We start from the raw sequence: 14,705 nt of genomic DNA, 5'->3' as shown, positions 1-14,705 counted from the left end.
AATGGTTAGTCTTTTTTTAATAGTTATTTTATTTAAGTAGGGTTAATTAGTAAATAAGGTAGTATTTTGGTCTTGTTCACAGAGAAAGAATAATATTTTGGCCTCAAACAACCTATTTTTAAGCCTAATTTTTGGACTAGCTCATAATTCTCAAACCCATAATTCCTAGGTTGATACCTCTTAACCTAAAAAATCACTTAGACCGAAGAGAAAGGGTCGTTTTCCATCACAAAGAGACCCACCCCACTTGAACGTCTGCTTCTTCAACAATCACCCTAATCCTTAGCTTCTTCATCTTCTTCAACATTTGAAGAATAGCGACGCCCAACACCCCCTTGTCCCCTTCGACCACACTGTCCGAAACACACACCGCCGCAAGACACGCACTGAGCCATTGAGAAAAACGGGCAGAAGAAGAGAACGAGGGTTTTGAGGGATTTTCTTTGAGGCTTTTCAATCTCTTTCCCTCATCTCCGTATTCTTCAAAAAATTCCAGAAAAACACATACAAAAAAAGAGGGTTTATGTTTTTTTTAGTAGGATTCACATTTCAGAAAAGATATAAGAAAATAATTTCATCTCTTCTTTCTGGTTTTAATTTTAAAGATGCGAAGTTTCTGAGGTTTTTGAGACTGAGTGGAGTTCATTTGGGTTTTGTTTGTTGCTTGCTAATTGAGGTTCGTTTGAGGCGTAGTCCGTGATTCCGTTCGATTCGGTTGCGATTTTTGGATTTTGCTCGTGGCTGTGGTATTCTGTCCGTTGTAATTTGCTGAAATTTTTCGTCAATTGTAAGATTATTCAAGGTCAATACTCTTCTCCTTCTCTTTGTTATAGTTCAATTTATGGGTGGTTTTAAATATGATGTTGGCTCATTCTTCTTAGTTTTCGCATCTTCGTTATAACTCTAATGAAGCTGCTGGTTTAATTTTAGTTTGATCTAATCATTCTTTCAATTTTTTTCCGTCGCCAGTGTTATGTTGTTCTATTACTCTTTGTCCCTCGTTTGGCATTCAAAAAATAATATGGGAAAGTTTGAATTAGTCATTTTATTATGAATCTCTTTTCATGTTATTTTTAAAAAAAAAATTTCAATCAACGAATTTATCAAGTGGATTGTAAATGTCATTGGTGGTTAAATCATTAAGAGTATTGTATTTATCCATTAAGTTAGCTGTGATGATTTTTTTCCTTTCTTTAAAGTTTTGAGTTGATGCATTAGTACTAATTTGGTTGATTGGTTATTTTCAAGATGATTCTTCTAAAATAAGTGTATATTTGGGTTTAGCAAAATGATTCTCTGTCAAAAGAAAAGGAAAAAGAACAAAGGAAGATAAAGTGCTGAAAGTCTTCCGTTGTGAATTGTCGTTCTTCAATTTATCTTCAAACGTCATTTAGTATGTTAGAAATTTTGTGTAGTAATGGGTATCATGGCATCTCATGCTTGTTAAAATCAGTGAGATTTGGATTTCGTTTTCATAGTAGCCTACGTTCCAATGAGCCAACATCATATTTTGATCCACTTCTCAATTATGCTACACTGTTATTATTTCTTTCTTTTAGGGTGCTTTAGATGTTTCTGTTTGGATGTCCGTTTTGTGTGGATGGTTTGAACGAAGATTCACGAAATGGATCTGGGTCATGGGAGTAGGGAAAAGCCAAAGCCTAATAGTAATTAATAGTTGGAATTTTTACACCCTATAGAAAACCTTAGTACCCTATTTATTTTAAATAAATACCATTTTAAAATATTACATCCTATAAATACCTTTTATACTTTATAGCCAAATATCTAATTATAGTTATATCCTATATTTAAGGCACCATATATGCTAAATAATATTTTTCTTTCTCCTTTTTAGTCTTTTCTCTCGCATAATCACATTAAAATTGACTAACCACGTTCTCTCTCTTTTTGCATACACTTTACTCTTTCTCCCTCAACCCACGATTCATACCTCTTCTCCCACCCAAATTCTCTAGTTCTCCTCCATTATCACTCTATTACAATCGCCTATGGTAAGTTTAATTCGTTGATTTTGATAGACGAAGAGCAATTGGTTCAACTGTAGCGGCTCGATTCTGCTTGGCAGTGGTCGTTGAAGTAGGGTTCACAGCTTTTGCGTAATTCATGGCTTCGTTTGTGGGATTTGAGGGCTGGGGATTGTTTGTAGTTGTTGTAGGAGGTTGGGCAGATGTGTTAAGGGGCTGACCAGCCGGAATTAATAGCTGACTACCGGGCGGCGAAGCCATCAGGCTGCTTCTCTCTCTAGATCGCCCAAATCGCCTATTTGTATTCTGTTGTATTCGAATGTATATTTCAGTTGTATTCACATGTATTCAGTAGCATTAATTTATATATTTTAGATGTATTAAAAAGTTATGCGTATTCTCTTGTATTCAGTTTTAATCAGTTGTATTTAACTATTTTATTTAGCAGAAGTTAGTTGTATTTTGTTACATTCAAGAGTTTTATTCAGCTGTATTCAATTATATTTTGTTGTATTCAAGTGTTTTATTCAGATGAATTAAGTTGTATTTTGTTGTATTCAACTGTATACAGTTCTACTCAACTGTATTATTCATATGTATTTCTCTTTATTCAGCTATAATCTTTATTATGTATCTTTCAAATACAGATTAATGAGGGATCGTTTTAGTTCGTTGAGTTAAATTAGGAGAATATCATGTGATTTGATTTCCTTAGTTCGTGGAGTTAAATTAGGAGAATATCATGTGATTTGATTTCCTTAGTTCGTGGAGTTAAATTAGGAGAATATCATGTGATTTGATTTCCTTCCGTTTTTAACCAGTTTAACCTTCTGTATTTAACGTTAATGCCGCTTGAATACAGCTAAATACATGTCAAACTTAGCTGGAATTCCAGTTTTTACGCCTATTATTTTGGTTGTATTAATGAATACAATAGCTTAAATACATAAAATACATTGTATAAAAACATAAAAGGTATCTATAACACGTAATATAGCAAAGGGTATCTATAAATGGCTAATTAGACTTAAAAGATGGTGCTTTATGAAAAATTCCCTTAATAGTTCTTATGTTTTATCGTGATTGTGTACACGTTCGCGTGACATAATCATGATTCTAAAAACCAATTCGGAGTATGCGTTCGCGCAACTTCGATCAAACTTTCTTAATAATAAATTTTTTATTAACATAGTCCGCTTTAATTAAATATAGTTCTTTATATAGTCCGAGGTGTGCTATCCACATTTTAATCATTCATGGCCCTCGTATTAATCTTATGACTTAGATATAAAAATGACAAATGCTCGTAGTTGCTCTAGGCCTATTTAATATATCATTGTGGTTGTGGACACGTTCGCATGACATGATCACGATTTCTAAAAATAAAATCGGAGTATGCGTTCGCGCAACTTTGGCCCAAACTTTCTTAATAATAATAAAGTGTTATAAATCGTGGACACGTCCGCGTGACATGATTTTTGACACACCGAACAAATGGGTATACGTGCGCGTGACCTTTTTAAAGATATTTTCTTAATTAAAAAGGGCAAATGCATATAGGTTCTAAAACTAAGTAATTTGACAATTTGATTAAGCCAAGTATGATCAAAGGAACCACGGAACTCGGGAATGCCTAACACCTTCTCCCAAATTAACAGAATTCCTTACCCGAATTTTTGTGTTCGCGGAATGTAAAACAGAGTCAATCTTTCCTCGATTCGGATTTGAACCGGTGACTTGGGACACCATAAATTATCCCAAGTAGCGAATCTGATTTTTAATTAAATAATCCTGTTTCGATTGTCACTTAAATTTGAAAAAATTCCCTTATGCTCCCTTCCGGGGGTGTGAAAAAGAAGGTGTGACGGGGGTTATGTAGGATCTAGTTTCACATGGAGTAACAACAAAGACCCCCCAAATACTATATGGAAAAGATTGAACAGATTGGTTTACAATGCTGAATGGTTTGATCTATTTGGTGGGACCTCAGTCACGCACATGTCTAGATCCTGTTCTAATCATTATCCACTATTGAATCCTTGTGGTTCTTGTCTTTCTGAGTATGTTAGGTATTTCAAGTTTCTGAATTTCTGGGTGGAGCATGAGGAGTACCTCAATGTGATTCAACAAGCATGGCTTGGAGAAGACAATGGCAATCATCTATACAATTTGCATAAAAAAATCAAGAGAGTATGCAATGCATTAAGCTCTTAGACTAGAACTGAATTTGGGGATATTTATGAGGAACCAAAAAAAACTGAAAATGGAAATTAGAAGGCCAGAAGATGTCTACCTTGATGACAATAACCAAGGCAACAGACTCAAATGATCCAAAGCTAAGGCAGAATTCACCAGGTTCCTAAAATTATAAGATAGTGTGCTTAGAAAAAAAGCCAAAGTTAAGTGGTTATCTGAAGATGATGAAAACACTGCCTTTTTCATGGTACCATTCAAGATAGAAGGAAAAAGTTATCCATCGTGAAGATCAAAGATTGTAATGGTAATTGGGTGGAGGGTATTGCTGAGATAGTTGATGCTGGAGTAAAATTTTTTTAGGATCTTTTTAGCGTTGATAACACCACTGAAGACCTTCAAGCCTTGAATATTATTAAAAAGGTCATCAATGATGATGACAACAACTTCCTGATGTCCACTCCATCTACTCAAGAAGTCAAAGACAGTGTCTTCTCTATTAATCCTGATAGTGCACTAGGTTCGGATGGCCTTAGTGGAAGATTCTATCAAACTGCTTGGTCTGTGGTTGGTAATGATGTTCATAGAGCAGCGGTAGCTTTCTTCCATAGGGTTGTTTTACCTAGACTTTCTCTCATACTTGCTTGGTGATGCTCCCAAAAGTTGATTCTCCCTGAAGCTTTGGCAGAAACCATCAATAGATTTAGAGGTTGGCATCTAACATTTTTATCTAGCGGGGGCAGGGTTTTCCTCATTAGACTTGTTCGCCTAGCCATCAATACTCATACGCTGGCAGTTGTTCATCCACCTAAAGGGTCACTGGATATGATTGAGAAGTTTATAGCCAGATTTTTCTGGTCTGGCCAAGAAGAAGGGGAAGATACCATTGGGTCTCCTGGTCTAACTCATGTTTCACTTATGAAGAGGGGGGCCTAATTTCAAAAGGCTTGAAGATATTAATCAGGCTTTCATGGCTAAACAATGGTGGAACCTGAGAACCAGTAATTCCCTATGGTTTCAATTTATGAAAGCCAAATACTTTGGCAATAAGCATCCTGTCAACCTTTAATGGAGAAATGGGCAATCGTATAGTTGGAAGGCCATGTGTAAGTTGAAGAGTGAATTGAGCCATGCATCCAATGGCAGTTGAAAAAAAGGAATATCAGTTTTTGGTTTGACAACTAGTCCAAGATTGATCCTCTACACAATAGAATGGGAGGAGCTCTTGTACATGATACTATCAAGGTCAATTAAGTTCTAAATTAGGGTCTGTGGGACTGGTCCACTTTAAACATCCAGCCTCCTGATAATGTGAAAGACCAGATTTCAACACTTCAAATCAATTTTCATCCTGATGAAAATGACGTCCCAATCTGGAATGAAACTCAAGATGGAAATTTATCTATAGCCTCTGCCTGGAAGAAACTAAGACAGAGGAAACAAATCTCCCAATTTGATAGCATGATCTCGCACAAAAATATGCCTTTTAAAATGGCCTGAATTACATGGAGAGCTGCCCAAGACAGAATTCCCACTGATGATAGAATCAAAAAACTTGGCACTAATATTGTTTCTAAGTGTTGTTGTTGTTGTACAGGTTTAAATATGCAACCTACAGAAGAGTCTGTTCAACATTTGTTTATCAGTGGACAATATGCGCAACTCATATGGGATTACTATCCGGGCAACATTGGCATTGTATACAGGGGAGTACCACTTAGAAACTTGCTTGTAAATTACTGGAATCATAATATTGCTAACTCGTGGCTGCCTATATTTGCAGGATACTTCCACCTATAGTAATATGGGAGTTATGGAGGTCAAGATGCAGCTCTAAATATGAAATGGAGAGACCAGTAGTTGCAAGATCTATCTCACTGATCAACTTCAATATTATACAAATTGTCAAAGCTCAATTCAGAAAATTGGATCTCAACTACATATGGGAGAACCTATGCAGAGTTTGGGAACTACCTCTAATGGAAACAAATACCTCTGTGGTGAGATGGATTAAACCTATCTTGTTTGTGAAACTTAACAGTGATGGTTCATGCAAAAATGGTGAATGTGGAGGAGGAGGTGTAGTGAGGGACAATCTGGGCAAATTTATAATGGCCTACTCTATTCCTCTGGGGCAAGGTACAAGCAATTGGGCTGAGGCATGTGCTTACTTTTTTGGGATCAAGTGGTGTATAGAAAAAAGGTTCAGCTTAATCATTGGTGAAACTGATTCAATGTTACTACAAAATTGCATCTCTGACAACTGGACCATTCCGTGGAGAATCAAAGAAGCAGTCCAAGATATTAAGAAACTCATTAATAGACAAGGTATCTTCACTAATCATTATTTAAGAGAGGCCAACCAAGTCGCAGATAGAATGGCCTCTCTAAGCCACAATCAGGAAAAATAGTACATATGTACAATTTTTTGCTCTTTACCTAGTCAGATTAAAGGACTTTTGAACACATATAGATGGCAAATACGTTCATTTCGAGTCAAGAAGAGGAGAATAAGCATGCTCATGTTTGAGCCACCTTGAACTCCCAGCTTTATTGCCACTTTATTTTGGGGTCAACGAGTTTGTTCATAGCTAGGGAACTGTTATGTTTACAAATCTTGAGTCCTACTAGTACACGCTCCAAAATGTATACGAAGATAAGGCCTAGTCCCCTTCGGCAACTCTTTTACGCACAGTGGCAATAAAATCGTGACTCGCCTTTGAAGTAAAAAAATGTGGAGTCGACTATCAGTACACATATCAGGGACTTATGTTATGTACTTTTACATGAGGGGGAGGTGAAGCACTCCTCCTAGGTGTAGCGTTTGGTGTAACGTTCCCGTTATCTTCCCTGCCATCTTTGTTGATGGTGTTCAAAATGTTGGTAGTGACGTCTGCTATTGCTTTCAGTCTTGCACCTCCTTTTCCTGCCATTGTCAGTTTGTGCAAACGAAGAAAAGATGGCTGTTTTTTTATCTAGAAGGAACTAAAATTTGAACTAAATTCTCCTCATAGACGGCACCAAATTGTTTGAGCAAATAATAGCTAAACCAATTAATGATGAATTAAAGGGGTGAATCTTAGTTGAACTTAATAACTTCTAGACCGGATAAAATAGAAGATTTATGAAACGAGTTGTGTTCAGATGCATCAAATAACGGATTCGATACACTATGGTTGACAATAAATATGGTGGTATAAATATACAATAAATGTAAGCAATGGCAATAAATGTAATGAAAAGGGATCTATGACCCAACTATCATATGATTGGGATGTCCCTTTTCTCTGTCTGCGACGTGGAAAAGTATGAAGTTGGGATGGATATGAAATCTCTAGATTTGTGGATCAAGATGGAACAACGTGTGCTTCAATAATATTACCAACAAATAAGACAATTTTTGGATATTTTCTTTTATTAACTCTTACAATGTATTTTCTTTCTCGAAGTTCCAAAGAAGAAGGATCCTCTTTTGTTCCCTATCTCTTCCTATTTATAAGGGATATTCCCCAAAAACCCTAAAAGGTACAGCATAAATAATATTCCTTTGGATATTTTTTATGCCCACTTATGAACCTATGCTCCCGTTACTTTCTTATCTCGGCTGCCCGCTTTTGACATCAGCCTTTGTGAGAACAACCTTCAGTCGTTATATCGTCGTCAACCTGTCCCTTTTCTTGTGTGTCCGTTATCGTGGTCACCAAATTGGACCTATACAATTAGTCCCTCCGCTTGTTAAGGTCGTGGACCTGCACGTCCTCGATAAGTGGACATTATTTTCTTTTATCTCTGGAGAATTTGGCCATTGAATTAAGCTGGGTCAACCAAGATCGAGAGAACGACGCAACCGGCAGAGTCATGACTGATGTGGTTACCATGGAATGCCGTCACAACCATGTGCATCATCATTACGCATCTTCTTGAGACAGCATCTGCGTGCCTTTAGCTTTGGTTTTAGTGTCACTGACAATCTTTAGCTTCGATTCTCGTGCCATCCAACCCTATAAATAGATAAGGATTTCATTTTTTAGAAGTTTCCACCATTCCCCTCCTTGCATGAACACTATTTTCCTTCGATCTTCTTTGTCAGTCCCTGTTATTAGCTTTGTCTTTACGATTTTGTTTCTCTCCTTCGTACCCAATTATGACCTCTTTCTTTAGGTTTAGTAGCACACTTGTTGAGATGTCACAAACCCTTCACATTCGTGACGAAGTTTCCGACGCCACTCCGTTGTCGGTGGCTCCTCCTTCCGGCTGTGAGGATCTCATGGCTGAAAAGGGAGAGCGTTTTCCTATCGTAGAGGAGATAATTCCCAGAAACCCCTTGTATAGAAGTGATTTCCACAAGGAACTTGCACCTGCTCCTGTTTCGGTGATCTTTGAGACTAGGCTGTCTCACATAGCTGAACTCTGATCTATATATCATATCCCTTCTCACGTCGAGATGGTTCCGGCTGGTGGCGACATCGTAGAGGTCCATCGACCTGGGTATTGTGCCTTTTATGTTTACCCTTTCTTAATCAGTTATACTCTCCCTTTTCTTCCACTGGCAGAGGAATTCTGCCGATTTTACAACGTCTGCCCGGCGCAACTGTCTCCGTATTTGTATAAAGTTTTCAGGATGTTGACAAAGTATGCAAAGTTGGCTAGTTGCAAGTTTGATGCCTGCCACATATTACACTTGTTTTCACCTAGTTTTTATAAAGGCACTATGATACACCTGCGATATCACGGGACCAGAGGGCTGATAGTTGGAATGGACGATAGGATGAATCGGAAGTTTTGGCACAAGTACTTTTTTATCAAAACAAAGCACTTGGTGTCGGACCCTACTGGATTTCCCGAGAAGTGGAATCATAATCGTAGGTATTGATCGCATACGTTTGTTATCTTCTTCCGTCCCTTTTGATTTTCATTCATTTCTAGTTTCTTTGTGTTGTTTTTTTAGCTGAGAGGCGTTCACCCTTTCCCGTCATCGGCATTGAAGATTGTGTGGCTCGCGTGTTACCTCACATGGGGGGGCATTCGAGATTGGGTGGTCTTCTACAAATGCTTTGGACCGAAGGTCCCATCTAGTAAGTGTTACTTCTGTTTTGGCTTTCTGTTATTTGCCGTTATTTATTGATACGACCTCTTTGTGGTGACAGGACGACGGGCTTCCAAAAAGAAAGCTTTGGTGCTGATATTTCGCCAGGACATTACATTTGCAGGGATGCAATTTAATTTGGTTGTGGGCGGACGTACTCAAACTTTGTCAATTAGGGACCCCCCTTCCTCGGAATATTATTGTACGGGATGACATCTGTTCCCGACCCATCTACCACCTTGTATATGAGTCCTATAACGGAGAGGAATCGCCATCGAGAAAGGGGAGGAGAATGGAACTCAAAACGACCGTCGCCACTAGTGTTGAAAAGAAAAAGGTCATTGACTCGAGAGCCACCTATGCCAGATGCAGGGACCGTTTTTATGACAGATTCTATTATGGCGGGGAGGTCCCTAGGGCCGGGGGGTATACCAAGGCGGCAAACCTACACGGGTCAGTGGCCGGAGGAGATGGAGTGGTGCTCGCAAAGGATGATGGTTCAGGCTCAGACATCGATCCCGAAGAGGTACGGGCCTTTTTGGAGAAAAATACCCGCGTGGAAGTGAGGACGGAGGGTCCTAACTTACACGTAATCATTCCTCGTGGGTTATGATCTTTTGGTGAACTCTGAGCAGGTAGTTTTGTCCTTCGCTCCCTTGTGCGCCGCTTCTAAGAACGTGGCGCTTCAGGCGATGAGTGATGCAGATCTATCGCGGAGTATTTCTAGCATGCTTTTAGAGTAAGTGTTTTTTCTTTTCCTGTTAGGATTTGTTTCGCATGCGTAATCTGCTTATGCTCACTTTCTTTCCTCTGCATGTCAGGCACTCATTATGGAGATCGAGTGCAACCGGAGGGATGAGCGGAGGACGACCGTTTTTAAGAAGGTGAACCAAGTACAAAGGATATCATACCAAGCACCATGCGTTGGTTGATGTCTTTACTCAAGATAGCAAGTTTTAGCTATTTCGTAATGGGCTTAAACAGAAAGGGAAAGAGTTGGCACAGAAAGTTGAAGAGCTGAAGGAGTAGGATGATGAGCCATGAAGGACATAGGTCGATGTAGCGAGCTTGAGGCGGCTCTTAAGGCCAAAGATGATGAGCTCGAGGTGAGCAAGGGGGTGATGGCCGAGAACGCCGATCTTCAGGTACGTGTAGCTTCTTTTATTCTGAGGTTGGGTAGAGGGAAGAGGAGGTTGTCGATATGCGGGGTGAGTTGAGTGTTAAAGTCGATGAATTGGCTCATGCCAAAAAAGGCAGGGTGGCCGCCATATCTGAAGTAGCAGCCTTGGATAATGCCCTTCATGTTTATAGGTTTGAGCAGGATAATGAGGTGGAGACGTCGGCGCTCAAGGTTGCGAGGTTAAAAGAGCGGATTCAAGATCTATAGGCGAAGTTGTCCAGATTGAATGGACGGGTTGTTGCTTTGAAGGCTGAGGATGTGTGATGGTAGTCGCAGCCATCTACGTCTCATACTTCTGTCGATCCCGTCATGCCGTGGGAGTTGTATGAGATGTGGGTTTATGACGATGCTCAGCTTGATGTGTACAAGTCCCAGAAGGCCGACAAGAAGGTTTCTGAGGCAAAGCTCGAGGGTGTCCGTGTTAAAGCACGTGCGGCCTGTGAAGCTTGTGGTTATAATCTCGGTATGCCTAGCGGGGACGATGTCGATGATGATGCGGATAGGCTCGCCTCGGATTCCTGGTATAATGAGGAGTATGCTGAAGGGGATAACGCGGCGTAGGGCTGTTGTATTTTTTTTTTATTTTGCCTTGCTATTTTTGTGAGGGCATTTTCGGGCCCTTTTGTAAAAAGTTTTGTGATATAACAGTTGTAATGGAATGATTACATTTTTTGTTGTGTATCTCTGAATTGTCATTTTTGTTTGTTGTGCGGTGAAGTCCTTGGCTTTTCGGCTGCTTGTGTGTCATGTTATGGCATAGTTGATCGCAGATCTTAAAGTAACTCGAGTAAGGTGGAGTGTAAAGCAATTCGAGCGAGGTCGAATGTTAAGTAATTCGAACGAGGTCTCGCGTTAAGTAATTCGAGTGAGGTCGAAGGTTAAGTAATTCGAGCGAGGTCGAAGGTTATGTAATTCGAGCGAGGTCGAATGTTAAGTAATTCGAACGATGTCAGACGTTAAGTAATTTTAGCGAGGTCGAACGTTAAGTAATTAGAGCGAGGTCGTACCTTAAATAATTCGAGTGAGGTCGAACGTTAAGTAATTCGAGCGAGGTAGAACGTTAAGTAATTCGAGCGAGGTCGAATATTAAGTAATTCGAGCGAGGTTGAATAATAAGTAATTCGAGCGAGGTCGAATGTTAGATGCGAAAACAAAAGAGACAGTGAAGAGTAAAATGTTGCTTTATTTCATTCATTGGAGAATATCTTGGTGGAGAGTACAAAATGCTGCTTTAATTTATTCACTAGAGAATACTATACGTCTGCTTCATACATATATTGGAGAAGTTTCCATGTATCTAGTCTCTTCATCATTCGGCCTGGAGAAGCAGTTGGCAGGTCGGGCGATGAATCATACTTGAACTTTGAGACGTCCCCTTTGTCGTCTCGTTAAAAACCTTCCCTAGAAAACCCAATTGGGACAAAACCCGGGTGAGGAAAAAAAGAGTACGACTAGAGGGGCGTCCTTTTTCAGAAGTTGAAGTATTTGAGGTGGGCGACATTCCAATTGTTTTATAGTAGTTTTACTTCCATTGTTTCTAGTTGGAATGCTCCTTTGCTTGCTACTGTCTCCGACTTTAAGCTGTCGTATTTTGGATTTTTTTGTAGTAATTTTTTGCTTGTTGTTTTTGGGCTACCATTCTTACGTAAGTCATGTCTCTTCGTTCTTCTGCCTCGTCGAGGTCTTGTTTCCTATTCTCATTGTTGTTTTGTCCGCTTTCATTGGAGTATCTCAAGCTAGGATCCCCGACCTCGACATGTATCATGGCATCAGTCCCGTAGACTAGTGAATATGGTGTTTCACCTATGCTCGTTTTTGGCATGGTGCGGTAGGTCCATAGTACTTCTGGTAGCAATTCTGGCCATAACCCTTTGGCGTCCTCGAGTTTTTTCTTTAAGATGTTTAATATTATTTTGTTGGAGGATTCCGCTTGACCGTTATCGGCGGGATGATATGGCGTCGAGAGTATTCGCTTGATGTACCATTTTTCGAAGAACTCAGTGGTCTTTTTCCCGGTGAATTAGGGCCCATTGTCATAGCTAATTTTTTTTAGGGATGCTGAAACGGCATGTGATGTTCCTCCATATGAATGTGATGACTTCTTGTTCGTGTATTTGGGTGAACTCACCTGCTTCCACCCATTTGGAAAAGTAGTCAGTTAAAACCAAAAGAAAACGTATCTTACCTTGCCCCACTAGGAGGGGTCCGACGATGTCCATTCCCTACTTGATGAACGCCCATGGCGAAGTGACAGAGTTGAGGTGTTCTCCTGCTTGATATATCATAGGTGCGTACTTTTGGCACTACTCGCACCTCTTGACATAATCTGTAGCTTTCTTTTTCATAGTGGACCAGTAATATCCTACCCGAATGAGGCATCTGACGAGGGCTTGGTTGCCTGTATGGGCACCACAGTGACCTCCGTGTACTTCTTCGAGCACGGGCCTTGTTTGATTCAGCCCTAAGCATTTTGCCAAGATGCCCCCAAATGTTCTCTTGTACAGGTCGTGATTTATGATGATGTACCTGGCTGCCTGCATTCGAAGCTTTTTAGCTTCCTTTTTGTATTGCGGGAGTACTCCCTCCTGAAAAATATGTCATGATGCAGTTGTACTAGTCCCAAGTCAAATTTATAGAGTGTACCTCAAGTTGGTCTATTGACGAGTGGAGGACAGTAACCATGTCCTCTTTAGCTATATTTTTTGTGGTTGTTGCTAATTTGGGGAGGCTATCTGCCTCGATGTTTTGCACTCGAGGTATATGGTCGAGTCGACATTCATCGAATTCCGACAGTAGTTTATGAATTTCTGCTTGGTACTTTTGTAACCTCTGCTCTTTGATTTGGAAATCCCTTGTAACTTGGTTGACAACGCTTTGTGAGTCGCATCTGAGAAGGACTCGTCGTGCGCTATATTTGAGAGCTAGCTTTAATCCTGCAATTACGGCCTCATACTCAGCTTCATTGTTAGTCATATTGGGGAACCGTATGGATTGGCCGATAATTTCGCCTGTTGGGACCTCGAGTACGAGTCTCAGTCTAGATCCTGATGCGTTGGATGCATCGTCGGTGTATTGGACCCAGAGGTTGGGTTGCCCAGGCGGAGTATGGGAAGCTTCCTGCTCGACCTCAAGCATTATTTTGGCACGAAAATCAGTGACAAAGTCAGCGATTACCTGCGATTTTATCATTGTTCGTGGCTGATATGTTATATTGTGCTTGCTCAATTCTATGGCCCACTTGACCAGTCTTCCCGATAGCCGCAAGGGGAATGTTGTCACCACCAATATGGGATGGCACTGAAAATAGGTTCTAAGCTTTCCTGAAAGCAATAACCAATGGTAATGACAATTTCTCGAGGTGGGGGTACCTCGTTTCGGCGTCGACCAGGGTTTTGCTAATATAATAAATTGGAGATTGCGTACCTTTGTTTTCGTAGACCAACGCTGCGCTTGCCGTGACCTCTGAGACGGCTAGGTATATTAGGAGGCGTTCGCCAGGTTCTGCTTTGGCGAGCAGTGGGGACGAGGACAAGTATGCCTTTAGTTCCCTCAGGGCATCGATGCATTCTGAATTCCACTGGAGCCCATTGTCTTTTTTCAGCATGTTGAAGAATTTGTGGCATCTGTCGGATGACCGTGAGATGAATCTCGACAGGGCGGCTATATGGCTAGTCAGTTTTTACACATGTTTCTTGCTGGTTAGCACTTTAGGTATCCCTTTAATGGCTTTGATTTGTTCTGGATTGACTTCGATGCCTCTTTATGATACCAAGAAATCAAGAAATTTTCCTGAGGTTACACCGAAGGCACATTTTTCAGGGTTTAGTTTCATACCGTACTGCCTTAATATTCCGAAGGCGTCTTTTAAGTGGTTGATGTGGTCTTCTTTCCTTTTTGATTTGACTAACATGTCATTGATGTAGACTTCCATTGTCTTGCCGAGTTGGTCTTTTAACATCTTGGTGGCCAACCTTTGGTATGTTGCCCTTGCATTCTTCAACCCGAATGGCATGACTCTGTAACACTACGTTCCCTGATGGGTGATGAAAGTAGTTTTCTCCTGGTCCTCCTCCTCCATGAGGATTTGATTGTAACTCGAGTTGGCGTCCAAGAAGCTTAGAAATTCGTGCCCTATTGTTGCGTCGATGAGCTAGTCGATGTGAGGCAAGAGAAAGGAGTCTTTTGGGCATGCCTTGTTTAGGTATATGAAATCTACGCACATCCGCCATTTCCTGTTTTTCTTTTTTACCATGACCAC

General features: G+C 40.3%; 1 long non-coding RNA gene across 1 annotated transcript; it reads left to right on the top strand.

Annotated features, from left to right (window-relative positions):
- Positions 1 to 272: 272 nt before the first annotated feature.
- LOC107770489 (uncharacterized) lies at positions 273 to 2,501 on the top strand. Its single transcript, XR_001644624.2, has 2 exons — positions 273 to 802; positions 2,043 to 2,501. It is a non-coding gene; the product is annotated as an uncharacterized LOC107770489 (long non-coding RNA).
- The last annotated feature ends 12,204 nt before the right edge of the window (positions 2,502 to 14,705 follow it).

This window comes from Nicotiana tabacum, chromosome 18, assembly GCF_000715075.1.
Source record: "Nicotiana tabacum cultivar K326 chromosome 18, ASM71507v2, whole genome shotgun sequence".
Taxonomy (NCBI): Eukaryota; Viridiplantae; Streptophyta; class Magnoliopsida; order Solanales; family Solanaceae; genus Nicotiana; species Nicotiana tabacum.
This window is presented reverse-complemented; position numbering and strand designations above follow the sequence as displayed.